Here is a 15,918-nt window from a genome sequence, read left to right as displayed (position 1 = left end):
CGTTGGCGTCCATGTAAACAAAGTCAGGACCCACTAGACCACGAGAAAGACCAACAAATCCTGGCAGGATCTCAGAAGAATATCGTTCTGCAACAACGGATTCTGTACCGAAGTAGTGTTCTTCCATTTTTCATGATGTCCTCCCACTCCTAGACAACTTTCCTGTAAGAAACTGTTTCCCACATTAAATTTTCTGATAGTCTCCTGTATTTTCATTCGCAAAATATACGATTGGCTAGGTACAAGACGTCAGTATTTAATAGCGATATACATGTACATGCTCATTTTACTAGGCAAAATGGAAATTTTCATATAGTGACACACTGAACTCAAATGAATGAAAGATATCCATAAGCAAGGGTATACCATTTTGTAATAAGCTAATATTTAACATAGGCGAATAGTAAATGTGAGGAAAACTTTGCAAGCGACTAGAGGCAAATGCTTTCGGTACTATTTGAGGAATTTTATTTCCTAGAATATAAAAGCAACTCGCAAAGTTTTCCAGCAAGCATTTTTATATTTTAAATCCTAATTATTGTTATTGATATAGCAATCTGTGATTGCTAATTAAAAATTGTGTAACTATTTTAATAACGTGATGTTCCAAATACTACTATTGTATTGTTTACTAGCAGCGTTCACCCCGCTTCGCTGGGGTCACCCCGGAACGCAATAAACTTTGTTACTTAGATAATTTTTACTTTTTCGCTTTCAAGTGATATGATAAAAACCATAGAAGATTGCAGTAAATGTTAACATTATATCGCCTGTCATTTATGTTAACCCGCCGAGTGACACGGTCATGTGGGTTGCATATAAATACGGTTAGATTTAGCTATGATGAGCTAACAAAGGATTTCTACGTTATGGACACTTGAATGGTCAATTATCTCAAGACACTGGTAATTGAAAATTAAAGTGATATGATAAAAACCATCTAGGGTCCAAATCTTAATAACCCCCCAAAAATGAAAGAAATTGGTTCAGCCGTATTAGCGTGATGAGCTAACAAAGGATTTGTACGTTCTCTTTTATATATATAGATAGATGTACCGTGTGGTGTACCATATTCTTAAATGCGTTCTTGTATTGTTCTGTAAATTACTATTTATTATGTACTGTGTGCTTTATTGTATTAGTACATGTTCTCTTACTTATGTATAATTACTTATATATTACTTTTGTATTATCTAGTTTGTGATATTCCCATAGTTATTAATAAGTTGTAGATCTATTAGTACATATTAATGTTCAGTAGGTCAAACTCCTATACCTGCCACTTTCAAGGCTGTACTGTGGATGATATACTTTTCGTTCTCTCCACACTATGTGCTTAAAATCTCTTGTCATACAGAACGGCAATTCATCGAAAACATCATATTGGGACTCAGTCACAATGTTCGCTACTAGTGTAACCTGTTACGACGAGGGGAGATAATGAAAGATCTTCATAATAGAACTGTTTCAGGCAGACAACTCAATACTATTCAGTAGTCATGAAATAGTTTTTGGAGACATATGAACATTAGCAGCACCGACAATCACATCAGCAAGTTGATCAGTCGCAGAGCAATTCCTTGTTATCAATGTAATAATGTATCAATTCAAACTGTTGTACAGCGTCTTCGATCTCCATCATGCACATGAAGAGCTATTTCTCGTGTAACAAAGCCTTTCCTAAATCGGAAAATGACACCCTTTAATACTCCCATCACACGTGCAACCTCTGACCTGCCTCAATTCGACCAGCAGCTCTGCCACGGTTATAGTCAGTTAGATGAAGATTTCTGGCCGTCTTTCATCAGATTATTCACTTTGTGCAACATCAGTGAACTGACAACGCCCTCTACCATATTCGTCTTGTTTTATGTGTTCCACCTTCTCACTCAGTGCCACAGAGTTTTCCTGAGAACGACGCTTATAAAGCATATTTGCCTCTACTGCTTGACCCAGCAGTCCATTAGTGTCCTCTACTCATATATTTATAATTATTTATAACAATATACAGACATGGAGCAGTGTGAACAAATATTATGAGTCAATATGTGTTTATGTCCTAGCAATTGTCGAGGATTCTGTAGAAACGTCTACCGTTAAGTCGCTTAAGACGCGGAAAATTGGTGGGCATAAAGTTATTCGTAGAAATATTTTTCTTTTTTCCTTTCTTTCTTTTTTCTTTCTTTCTTTCTTTCTTTTCTTTTCTTTTCTTTTTTTATTGAATAAGAATTATTCATTGTTATTAAACAACAAGATGTTGTAACAGATAACAAGATTTAATTTTTTTTATTTATCCAGGATTTTTACTGTTACAATTAATCCGCGTCACATTTACAATAAATTATGCTTGTTTTAAATTATTTAATTGGGAAACAAAAACTACCCTGATTCAATTCCAATTTCGTAATCTAATCCCAACTTCATGCTCAATTTTATCCACCATGACACCATCTTCTGACCCATGATTCTACTTCATTCAATAGTCACTGTACTGTAAAATGTAATGATTATTTTTGAGGTTTCATGTGGAAAATTTCTGAGTACAAATTCATCTATATCAGGGTGAGCAGAGGAATTTTTATATATTTACGTAGTATCTGCTATTTTACCCACACATTTCACCAGCTTTTTCGTATGTTTTGGAAGCTTTAGGGAGAAAATTGCGTTTTCCGGTAAACTTATTTTAGCACTTATATGCTTTTCCACCTTCAAAATTCTACTATACAGTATTGTAACGGGAGATAAACTCATAACCCGCCAGGACATCTTTATTTATGTGGAAATGTAATTAGTTATTAATGTTAGAATTAGGGTGAGACGGTTCAAAATTAGTTGCTATTCCTTTAGTCTACTATCTAATCCTTTAACGCCCTTATATACTATTTACTATCATAGAAAAACATGTGTTTTATTTCAAGGGGCCGCGGTGGCTCAGTGGTAGAGCGTTCACCTCTGGTGCTTGGGGTCCCGGGTTCGGTCCCAGCCCCCGCCAAGTGAACTTTGTGGTGGACAAACACCGTGTGCGTGGGTTTTCTCGGGATCTCCCCTTTCCTCCCACTTTCTTCATTCCACTATTTCATTCATTACTCATCATCACCGTCTCCTTTAGCCTAACCGGCATAACCGTGGGACGTAAAACTCAAAGATTTCATTTCATTTTTTTTAAATTTCAAACAGATTTCCCATTATTATCCCGCATCTGTTAGGTGCCTCTCGTCGCAAACATATGTGTTTGCACCCTTTTCCAAAACGTTTCAGTATATAATAAACACTTCTTTCGTTACATTTTCTGGTATTTTTCACACTATTTGCTTTAACTACTTGCGAAATGGTCTTGTTACAACACACACAAAAGATAATTTAAAGATTCGAGTTCTTATTCTTATCTTCATATGCAAGGGTTTATTTTGTAGTAACGCCCCCCCCCCCAAAAAAAAAAAAAATTAATGTATGTTCCTTGTCAGGAAACTTGTTTCGTCTTGGTTCTTTTCTTAACATCTGTAGATCTATCACAGAATATGTAATTTAATGAGATTAGTAAATGAAATGCTTAACTTGTAGTGAGATATAGTTTGAGCAAAAACATTCAGTTTACGCAGCTATTTAATTACTCAATAAGGGAAAGAATTAGTCCATTAATTATTCAATTATAGACGAACAATTAATCACGTCCCTTTGCTTATATTTTCCTCGCTTTTATATTCAGACTGCTGTGTTAAAAACGAAATATAATCATAATAATAATTCGTTATCTCCAGTCTTAGTAGGTCGTATAATTTTACCAACAAAACAAAAATAATAAATACAAATAAATAAATAAATAAATAAATAAATAAATAAAATAATAAAATGATAAGAGTGTCTTGTAATGCACGTTAGAATTTCACACTGAATTTTACACGACTTAATCCTAAGATATTAAATGTATCTAAGAATTGTAATCTGGGGAGGGGGACGAGAATGTTGATTGGTCAGTTAGCAGTGGATAATTTGTCCTGTCCTTAGAAGTTTGATTATCCATAAATTTATTGCATTTTTTAAAATTATAATCCTATTGCTATTTGTTCTTTTAATTTGTTCGTTTCCGTAAGTAACTTTGTTATTTAAAATAGCAAATGTTGAAAGAATTGTTTCTCCCCGTAACATTTATTATAAAGAAAGGGACTGTCAAATAAACTGTTTGTGTAAGAGGAGCGTAAAATTGTCAACAATCAATTCTCTGTGAATGAGTAGGTTTGATTTCTTGCCTACCTCTAGAAAGTTTAAATTCTTTATATTCCTAGAATACATAAGATGAATTCTCCTATCTCATATTGACCGGGGAAGAAATATTCAAAAAGACAGTGACAAAGCATCAGGGATATTATAGGATTAGAGGAAAGTAGGACTAGGGAAGAATTACGAACAGGAGCATCTGCCAGTAAGACGCTAAGGCAGCGCAAGGCAGGGGTGAGTGGAGGGTATAGATAGATTAAAAAAAAAAAAAAAAAAGTAAATTCTTCCTGTGCTAGGCGACATATTTCTTGAGTGAAACTTGTCTGATATGGATTATAGAAATCCTATAGACCAGTGGTCGCCCAACTTATAAAACTTTTGAGGTACCGTACAGTTTTTAAATCCTACTGTGAGCTATCAATCAAAAGAACTATTAACTATTTTAAAAAAAAAAAAATCTTACATTTGTTTATTGCTTATAAACTTACTTTTCTAGTAAATTAGCAAATGTCTAATATACACACGAAAAACATAACGTGCACAACCCCACACGTATACAATAAACCGTGAGACGAGGCTAACAGTGGCAGTTGCGCGGAACAAAACAAGCAGTTGTCGTCAGCACTCCCTGTCGTGAACGGAAGAACAATAGAGGAATCAATGTTAGGCAACCGGAGCGTTAGCGTGATCTACCGAAAATGTCCCCGAGAGCTACTAGTAGTTTGCAATCAGACTAACATATTTGATAGTTCTACTCAAACTTCTGAAACTGGATCTTAGAAAAGGTCCTTGTCTAACAGTATCTTTCAAGCTAATCAAAGTTTAGAGATGGTCAGAAAAATCGCAAATAGAGGCTAATGAAGTTGCTTGCTCTCTCACTGTACCTTTCTTTCTTTTGGAAGAAAATAAATAAATTGATTTATAAAATCAATGTACTAATCATAACACTTTAGTCTTGTAGTAATGATTGGAAAACCAGGTTCTAGGAAGATAAACTTTGCTTTCTCTGGATCGTGGCTTACAAAATGTGAGTTGGTGCCGTGTGCAAAATTAAATAGATCTACTAAATTGTAACAGTATGAAAGAACACAATTATTCTTGATTGTGTAAAATGTCACACAAAAATTGAAACTTTGATACAATTACAAATTTTAGATCAAATTTCTTTAACTAAGAACATAAATTCACAGTAACTATTCCCAAATATGATTATTTAAGGATTTGAACTAATGCATGTTTATAGCCTCAAGAGTCCTGCCACAAAGCGGTCCATTTTTTTTTTTTTTCTTTCTTGCAACTATCGCTTGGGAGCAAAATAATACAAATTTGTCATTTTTTAAGAAATTGCATTTGTTACCTCGGAGTACAGGGCACTACACATATGTGTACTTGCGGTTTTAACTAACAGATTGCAATGCATGTTTTCTCACTTTAGTTGTGTAAATATTTTGTAAAATACACAGGTATATATTACATCTTCCGGAAACTGCCTTGCATGCTTTGTTTGATGTTACTGACACTGAGACAATAAAAAAAAAAAGTTCAAAATAATAGGTATCTGGTACATTGTACAAAATCATTTTGCTTAGTTTTTGTAATACTGTTGAAGCAATTATTTTTCAATACACATAGGTACATATTAAATTTTTCACAAATCACCCTACTTCTGGATTTACACCCTTCATATCGACATTTGCTGGCAAATTTGTCATCCAGAAACAAACGTAAATGCCCAATATTGTCGTAACGTACTTCTGATACTGACCTGCTGATTACTTTCCTTATCTTCGATGCCCGGTATGGTTCTTCTCTCGCTTTTTCCGGCATTTCAGGTGAACTATCGTCGACATTTTTTGGGAGTTTTCTTTGCTTCTTCAGCAAAATGAATGATAATATTTGCCAAACCCATGCGATAGTGAAGAAGTGTTAACTGATTCTTCTTTGGGAACCTTCTTCATTACACTTTCTGCGATGCATTACTCAGCAGTTTACTAGAACTAAATCAACTAAATGATTGAAAACACGCACTGGCCACTTCCTAGTGCGTATTGTGCTTTTGTAATATTCCAGCAACCTATCCATTACATTAATACCACCTATTTTTTGTTGTACATTCCAATAAGGGCAGGCTGCGGAACATAGACTTTCTTCTTTTCCTCCTTACTCCACTTTCTACAAACGCCCGCTGGCTTACTGTCAACCCAAGATGACAGAAGTGTACAGCGAATAATTTCATCATCATCAACAAAACCTGTGTAGAAAAAAATATTTAGTGTTTAACTTGTCTAAAAAACATATTTTCTGTAAAATAAAAGCACTGCTGAGTCCAATTTAGAAAATATTTCACAAAATGCTCCTCTCAAAATTAACGGAGTTGAAGTTTAGGAGTCAAGTAATTACGAACATTGGCATTCGCTTTGTTTTATTTCCGAAATCCGACGATTACGGGGAATGCTTCAACCCGAAGCTTTCTGAAGCCGCCACTGGAACTCCATCTTTTGTTCACACTGAACAATTTAAAGACTTTTGTTACATATGTACATAGGAAAACAGCTTTTATTGTCTGGCATTTGTGATACAAAATCGAGTACCAAATCTAATCTAATATAACCTAACCTAACCTATCCGAAATAAAAACATAACCTAGGGTAGGATATGCGCGCATAGTACTGAACGAAGAATATTAAACACATAATATTATAAACAAAAGTTAATATATTTTAGCTATTCCATTGTACTTTTGTAGTTTAAACATTTCGCTTAAATTATCCCTAATTGACTTCTTACTCACTCAAATGCACATTTCAAAAATATCGAATACAATCCTGTCGTACACAGCTGTTACGTAGCTCTAAGCCACGAAGACTATCTGAAATCAATCAAGTTAAAAGTAATCTCATAACATTCTTTACTCATTAATTAATATGTCCAATTAGCAAAACAGTCGAAGATGAACAAAAAAAGTTATTAAAAGATACACCTACCTTGAATTTGATGCTCAGGTTCCGCCATAATATGCGGTCAACAACTTCAAACTTCTATTGTATTGCCGTTGATGCCATCTGGTGAACAAGATTAGTAATAAACACAGGTGGAAGATACATAAATGTTGCATGTCGGTTTCTACTACGATAAAAGCCGCAGAATAGAAGCAAAAAAATAAAACCCAGAGGTGCACATATGTGCACCTATGGACTGAAGAGGTTAATAATTTGTAAATGATTTTTTATTTACTACGCCCAATATTTAATGTTATATTCACTGAACTGTTTCGGTGTTTCCTGGCTTCTTCCTCTGTGGATTTGAACAACGAATGTGCTATTTATCTCACGTCTTAGAATTTTATTTTATATTATTTCTTGTGCGCTATTGTGGTGGACAAACACCGTTTGCCTGGGTTTACCCTGCGTTCTCCCGTTTCCTCCCACTTTCTTCATTCCACCATGTCATTCATTTCTCATCATCAGGTCTCATTTAGCCTAGCCAGCATAACCGTGGGACGTAAAATTCAAAAATCCAATTTTCTTGTGTGTGCGGTAAACGATGTTGTAATCAAAAAACTTAATCTGATAATGTGTATTCCTTACATTTCGATCTTATTCTTTTCGTTGTAAAAGTCTTAAGCAGAAGATTTTTATAAAGACATAATTTTGTACGAGTTTGTTTCCCGTTAACAGACACTTTGTTAAGATGCTATTATAATCTGAAATCTACGATTAAACGTTAATTTTAATTATACGTTAAGCTTCGATGATTACACACTTCTATAGTTTTGCCGAAGAATTGCACATACATTTAAATGTTTATATTGTCTAGTACTGTGATAGACAACCTTGTTTAGGAGGGAGTAAAAGAAGTCAGAAAATATTTTACGCTGGCTATTAAAATTTATTAAAACAAACAATGGCAACCATACCTTCATTCGATATAAGGATAAGTCTTTGGATAAGTCTTCCAGAGTTTGCCCATAACTTGTCTAGTAAATACTTGATCAGCTTATTACCGAGTAGCACCGTAACTGTGTGTTTTGGGGTCATAAAGAAAGTAAATAAATAAATAAAAAATAAACAAGTATGTTTACAAAGTACATATTCCGAAATATATTTGCTTTCAGTTACTTTTGAGCAATACTGAGATATCTGTTATATTATTTGTTTACTACTGATACTGTGACAGAAGACTTGGAACTAAGCATGGGCGTCTCTGGCATGTTAAAATTGAGGGGGGGGGGGGCGGGCTCGACTAGACCCCAACTAAAGTTACGTCAAAATTATGAGTAACCTGGAATCTACTTTACTAATGGCATCCGCTCTTTCTACCTTTAGCAACACAATTCGTCATAATTTTCTTCCGTCACTGGTAAACTACTGGTCGGAAAAAAAATAAGTTTATATATAATATGGTTCTTAGGTAATTTCTTCACCTTGACAGTCCCACCAGTGAACTCCTACTCAGTGTTCTTAAACGTATTTGCAGAAGTGTGGTTTTATAGTCGTCATATATTTCGATTATTTAGCTCACAAAATTTTAACTCTCTGAAAGAAGTCTTATTATGACACTTGATTTGATTGCGAATTTCGATTTTTTGATCTTCATTCTTCTTCTGTATTCTTAATAAACTCAAAAGGTATATTATCTACCTTTTTGTTCTTCATTTCTCTATATGTTTTTGAACTTGTCCAATGAACCATCCCGTTTGCTTCGTTTTCCGTTTTAATGTCTAAAATATACAGTTTATTCTTGCTGTCATCCGGCTCCTCAATGTATTCTTTCTATCTACCTCAAACTCAATTCGCTCATTAAACACTCATTTCTATCTTTAGTTTCTATATTGTCATAGTAGTTGTCCCTTGCTGCCCTTCTAGAGTATTCTCATGAAATTTACTCTCATATATAATATTCAAATTTCTCTATCTTTTTAAATTTCTTTTGTCGCCTTCGCTTCTATTTTATATTTCCCTGTCTTTGTAGATTTCCCTTCTTAACTTGCAGATAAATTTTCTATACATCCTTTCCTTCTCCAGTCTCCCTTCGACATGGAAACCAATTGTTGCTAAAAAAAACCAATGAAAAAATTGTGTGCCTGCAAGCGAAACTACTTTGACTAACCAAGAAGCGTAATTTCTTCTTAAAAAATTCTTCCTTGCAAGTGACGCACGTCAAGCGCACATTCTAATCACATTAACCTAATGTTTCAGAACAGACATAACTTTAATTTATTCTGTCTATGTTTTTACTTCATCAATATAGATCTAAAAACTTTCAGCATTGATCCATTTACCTCGTACTCAAAATATTTGGGCTGACGCGTCCCCCCTGTCCCCCGTCAGAGACGCCCGTGGAACTAAGGTTAATTGTCTCAGCGAAATGCTGGGTAGTTCCGTGTTGTTCCGTAACTTTTGCTTCTTAGTTAATTTGCTGTGGGAAGTTAACATTTTTTTAAAAATTTAATTTAATTTAATGATAGTTAATATGAAAAGCCGAACTAATGCTTCTATGACATCCTTTCGTGACAATCTTGAAAAGAATTCGTTCCGCTCTCATGATAAAACTGTCAAAATGATATTATCTAGATGTTTAACTAATCTTTCGCTCTCTTTCAGTAAGTTATAGAGTTCCTATGAATTGAACTCTTGAAGACATCCACATTTTGAAACCCAAACTAAGCTTCCGTTGTGTGATATTCTCTCATGACAACCTTTTAAATTACTGATGCAATTTCTTTTTAGATATTATAGTATTATATTTTAAATATTATAATAGTATATTTTAAATATTATAATAGTATATTTTAAATATTATAATAGTATATTTTAAATATTGTAATAGTTGTGACCGTCTGTCCGGCCACAAAACTATGTTTTTGGGCGACCAGTGTATTTCTTTTAAACTTTTATTCATGCAGCGAAATTATTATTTTACTCATAGAAATGAAAAGCTATTTCTCTTCTGGTGAGAACTTCAATTCTTTCTGTTTATGCAAGTGTTCTTCGGCCGTTCTTATCGCTTCTCACGGTAGAACAAAGAACTTGTTGTTTTTCAATGCAACTCTTATCGTCTAGACAGAGTGTTTCGTCACAGCAAACTTATCTTTTTCTTTCCTTAAAATAGTTTCCAACTTATAGTCTTTGTCACCATGACTGTTCCACATATACTTTTTTCTTAACAACATTTATTAAGATTGGGAATATTTTTGGATACGAAGTTAATATTGTGTGGGAATGATATTGTGTTTGCCGTGTTCTCACGCACTCCTATTACGGCATCCTTCCTGCCGTGAGAACAAGTGTTCATATTCTGCAGGAGTCGTAGGTGAAATGACTCATACACACAATTACCATCGTTCGCTCCTTTCCACTGAACTGTTTCACGTATAACAGTAGTGCATAAAAATCCTATAACCATGGGAAGAATTTATCGATTTAGACTGCTACACTTTTTTTTTTTTTAACTATTCTTTCCAAGCTTCCTTCTCACGGGATCAAATTAAAATGTTGCCAGTGTTCTTTATTATAACATCGACCCATTGGCATTGTGTATGAATGCAGAAAACTTTACCATTTCTTTATTATTTTACATAACGCATTGTCAACCCTAAGTAAGCGGACGGGTTGTTCCCGAGAGAGAGTAGAAGCGGAGAGTTAGCAAAAGAAGTTCGTTATAAGAAGAAGTGATAGCAAGAAGTCATAGTATGAACTTTGTGGTGTTATATTAATATATAGGATGTGAAGAAAAAAGACAAACAAATACCCTCGGGATATGTAGCGTCCTTGTGGAGTCAAGATACTTCGTTGACCAGCGTTTTTCCAACATTTCCCCTTTCCCCTTTCCCCTTGTCATTGTTAAAAAGTGAAAGTCTTGACTCAGTGCGAAGAGTCAATTTACGGTGCCAGTAATATTTAAACAAGGGCTATGTTTCTAGTGTTCGTAAATAGTGTGCACATATCTACATTTACCATGCAGTGTTAAGAGTTTTATTCTCCATTTCGCTTATTCGATTGCCGCAGTGCAATTTCTTCTGTTTGAGCATTTAGCTCGGTCAAGTGAGAGTTTTGTGTGTTGTTAATATATATATATATTTTATTCCGTTCCGTACCCACATATATCCATACTCAATAAATAGGAATTTACCTAAGTAAATATCATCGTCTTCATTCATGTGTGTGTGAATTCCTGCGAGCAGACGACTTGCCAGTTGCGTATACGTATGCGTGCGCATACGCGAAAGTAAGTATAATACAACCTGAGTCTCAAAAGCACCAACGTGGCTCATGTCAAATCACTTGTCATATCTCCATATTATCAATCAACGCCCAAACAGAGTATGAGCCTGGACCAGAATTATCAGCTGTTTTCTTAGGGAGTTCTTCGGGAGCCAGTACCCAAGGAAAGCGGTAGGTAGCATAGTATATTTTAAATATTATAATAGTATATTTTAAATATTATAATAGTATATTTTAAATATTTTAATAGTGTATTTTAATATTGTAATAGTATATTTTAAATATTATAATAGTATATTTTAAATATTATAATAGTATATTTTAAATATTATAATAGTATATTTTAAATATTATAGTATTACTTAGTACGAGGACTGATCAATAAAGAATGATCATAAATAAATAAAACATAATTATCTGTATTAATCCTCCAAATGTTGATGGTCTTTCCAAAATAGTTCCCATTACATGCAATGTACTTGCCCTAACGTTTTTGCCAGTCATCAAAGATATGCTGGAGGCCATTTTTGGACAGATCCTTCAAAATCGCCTCCACAGCTTTCACCATGTCCCTAAAGATGCGAAACGCCATCCCCGGAGGTGTTTCTTCAAAGTTGGAAAAAGAAAGAAATCACAAGGGGCTAAATTAGGGTTATATGGAGTATAGAGTACACACGGAACTTGATCCTTGCAAGATAGTCAATAACAACATTGACAATATGGAGTCTGGCGATATCATGGTGTAGCATCCATCCTGTTTCTTTCAAATATGGTCCTTTAAGATGAATGTGACCTTGGAGGGTTTTCGACAGACATGTGACAGTTGTATTTGGTGGGATATGTAGGTATACCATGTCTCGAATGTTGAAAATTGAGATGATCATAATTTTGTCAGCAGAAGCAACCACTCTCACTTTCTTAGATGTTGGTGATGAAGGAGACTTCCACACAGAACTCTGCTTCTTGTACTCAGGGTCATAATGTTGAAGCAGAATTTCAATGCACTGTACTGTTCTTCGCGTGTCACTTCTATGTTGCCTTATGCGAAACTGAAATACGTGTGCTTGAATTGCTGCCAAGGTCATATTCCTGATGCCATGGCCTTCAAACTTGCTAAATCTATTCGTCACTTCTCCCACTACAGAGACGTGTTCGCTTTCTGTGCTTTGCTGTTGTGTTAACCTCATACACATATATGATTATCAGTCCTTATTGATCAGCCTTCACTCACTTATTACTGAAAAGAAGTTTCCAAAAACTATTCAGCGTCTGTTCCCATTCTTTCTTTTCCAGACACCAATCTATATACACAACCATGTTAAATTTTCAGGACTTTTGATACAGATAAATAAAAAGTGTGGAACTCTGTGGAATAACGAAGGAGTATACCATTTAGCCAAGGAACTATACAGTTGTAGTATTCTGATGAGTTTGAAAATCTCTCTTTTGCGCTGGGTTCATTTCATACAATTAAAATCATAATAACCTATCTTGGGATACATCTCAAAGATAGTAAAATCTTCGAAGCATTAGTGGAGACTGAAATATTTGGTCTTAAAGTGATCGAATGGGCTTTACAAGGTAATCATCACTGTAGAGGAGTTCGTGGCATAAACATAATAGTAGAAGCTGTAAAATGAATCCAATTTCAGCAGTTTTTCATGAAATTTGAAATTGAGAAGTATCAACACTCTTTGATCAATTCAAAATTCTGGAAACTGTGCAAGGACAAGGATCGTATTATAATGCGAAGAAGAAAACTGAAGACAAGAGTAGTCTTCTACAGGACTTCCACGCTGACTTTCTTACCTTTATCAAACAGGACGAATAAAATTCCAAACTTCGTAACGTTTTACTTTAAACACGTTATTCTCTATATTGAGAGACATCATGAAAGCAGACAGAGAGGGGGAACTGGGATCACTATTTATGTGCATTCGGCAGAGCCTTGCCTTTGGTAAAGTCAATTATGCAAGATGGGGCTCAGTTTACTATGAAGACTGAAACTTCCTGAAAACTTTCTTGATATAGTAGTCTTTAAAAACAGGCGAATTTGTTGTTCAGCATGGAGAAAGGAAGTTTACGTGTGTAGGTATGAATCCGAGCTTGAACATGTGATAGAACCAATCAGCTAAACGGGTAGTGTGCTATTATGGGAATGACCCAGATAAAAGAGGCTGTACGATTACAAGACATAATCAAGCATGAGATGTATTCATTAAGTATGTTTCATAGACAAATCTGTGGAATTGCAAAAAATGATTAATATGATCTCCATGACGATAGGTCCACTTTCGTTAAAAAGAGGCAACCAGAGTAAAGAAAATACAAAGATTATTAATCTGAAAGTGAAAACATCTAATGCTGAGAAAGAAAAAAATATATTTCAAGATATCCCGGCTACTCAATAAACTTTTAACATTTGAGCTAACACCAACGCCATTACTTTTGGCCAAAGATAGCAATCTGATAAAATCAAACAAATCAAAATTAGTAAAACAGCTTGAATTGAACAATAGAAAGTGAACTAGTAAAAGAGCTTGAGCTTAATAAAGAGCGTAATAAAGAAAACACATCCCAATGACATCCAAACACGTCCTGCATAGTATTTGATTTTATGCTTCATGCTCGCACCATAGCTGCTACTGCAGTAAATTCAATGAAAATGCTTGGTAATGTCGCTGAGAATATGCTAAAGAGGATAATCTGCCTCTCAATATCAGCCCAAAGAGTTGATTATTGTCTTTGATATTTACAAAGATGATAGTATAAAAGCTGCAAAAAGATTAGTACCCAATTAACATAACAATATCAAACCGTGTTGTACCTTTGACTAAAGGCATGGATGCATTATTCGGCTTCAGCTCAAAACAAAATAATTTCAACAGTTCTGTAGAATGTTTTATTCTATAAAAGGGCAGACTCTCAAATAAATTAGTTTATTTTAGTGGTATGGATGGAGAACTAGCTCACAAATTAGAAGAAAGCCATGCGATAGAAGAATATTATTAGTGTCGTGCCCTTGATGAAGCCGATAAAAGAATATGTCTTTACATAAATCATACTGTAAGTACCGTTGAAAGAACGTTGATAACATTATAATAAACACAGATGTGTTTGTTTGTGCTGTTTATTACTTTCGCAAAGAGTTTCAACCGAATGGCGTAAACGAATTTTTTACCTTTTCTGGGAAAGAATAATCTACAAGATATATCCCAGTATATGATGTATGTCAAATTATTTCCACACGAATTATTGAAGTACTTCCTACGATTCATTCTCTGAATATGTGATACTACCAGCAAATTTGGTACAAAACAAGCAGCTTTAAAACTGGCAGAAGAGTATCCATATTTGATTAAAGACGTAGGAAAAGATAGACTGTCAAGCTCAATATCTAAAAATGCTGAAGAGATTTTGACAAGGATGTTGTCTAAAGGCTTTAGGAAAGTGGATGGCTCAAGAATCATAAAATATCAACGAATGAAAACTTTAGACTTCACAAAGCTTCCACCAACATCATCTAGTACGGCATTACATATCGAAAGGGCATATTTACAAGCTAACTGATGATACAGTCTGTTAAGAGATCTACAAGATACACGTAATCTTAGTGAATATGGATATGTTGAACTTGAAACAGAGTGTATTCCTCAAATTACCGCAGAACAACTTCCTCCTGACTTCCCTCACATTTCTAATTGTCAGACTTGTGTAAGACGGAACATTTGCTCATGAGAGGAAGAATGTAATACTCTGCTCCAGATTCTGTACTTGCGAACTTTCAAATTGTCACAATGATTGGAATAAGCCTTTATTAATTATATATAAAGATTAGACCTCACCAATAACCATTTCCTGTGTTTACTTTTTAATAGGTCTAATTGTATTGACTCCTGCGTTTAAGATTGTGTGAGTTATCGAATTGTAGGTATATTTTATGTAAGTAATGCAGTAAAGAATGCAGTGTTTTCATTAATAAAGCTTTTTATAACATTTAAACCAGCTTTTCTTTTAAAACTGTTTGCGCATTATCCAAAAATATGTACTGATTAATTTTGGTCCTTTGGAATTTTGAACTAAAAGCAATAGTTTTGGAGATATAGGCTATTTTCCACATTAGCTGGCATCCATATTGGTGGCCATTTTAGGAGAAACCTCCCCATACCAGAAACGAGTACCCAAGCTAAAACTACTCTTAGTAATATAGGAAACAAGTTATGAAGAGAAATTCTCTATACACCTCCGTGCAACAGTCGTCAGTAGTACGGCTCCTAGATTATACAAAATTTGGTCATTACAAATTAAATAAAAATGATGAGTTTAACGAAACAGTATTAACTAATACTTCCAGCACGTTTTCAATAGCTTTGTTATGATTTTTCCACAGTGGGAAAGTACAAATAATTCAATCAAACTCAGGGGATTAATAATTAAACTTTTTAAAAAAGAAATCGAAGAATCAATCAAGGAATGACCT

The sequence above is a fragment of the Thermobia domestica genome, chromosome 4, assembly GCF_964235325.1.
Source record: "Thermobia domestica chromosome 4, izTheDome1.hap1.1, whole genome shotgun sequence".
NCBI lineage: Eukaryota > Metazoa > Arthropoda > Insecta > Zygentoma > Lepismatidae > Thermobia > Thermobia domestica.
This window is presented reverse-complemented; position numbering follows the sequence as displayed.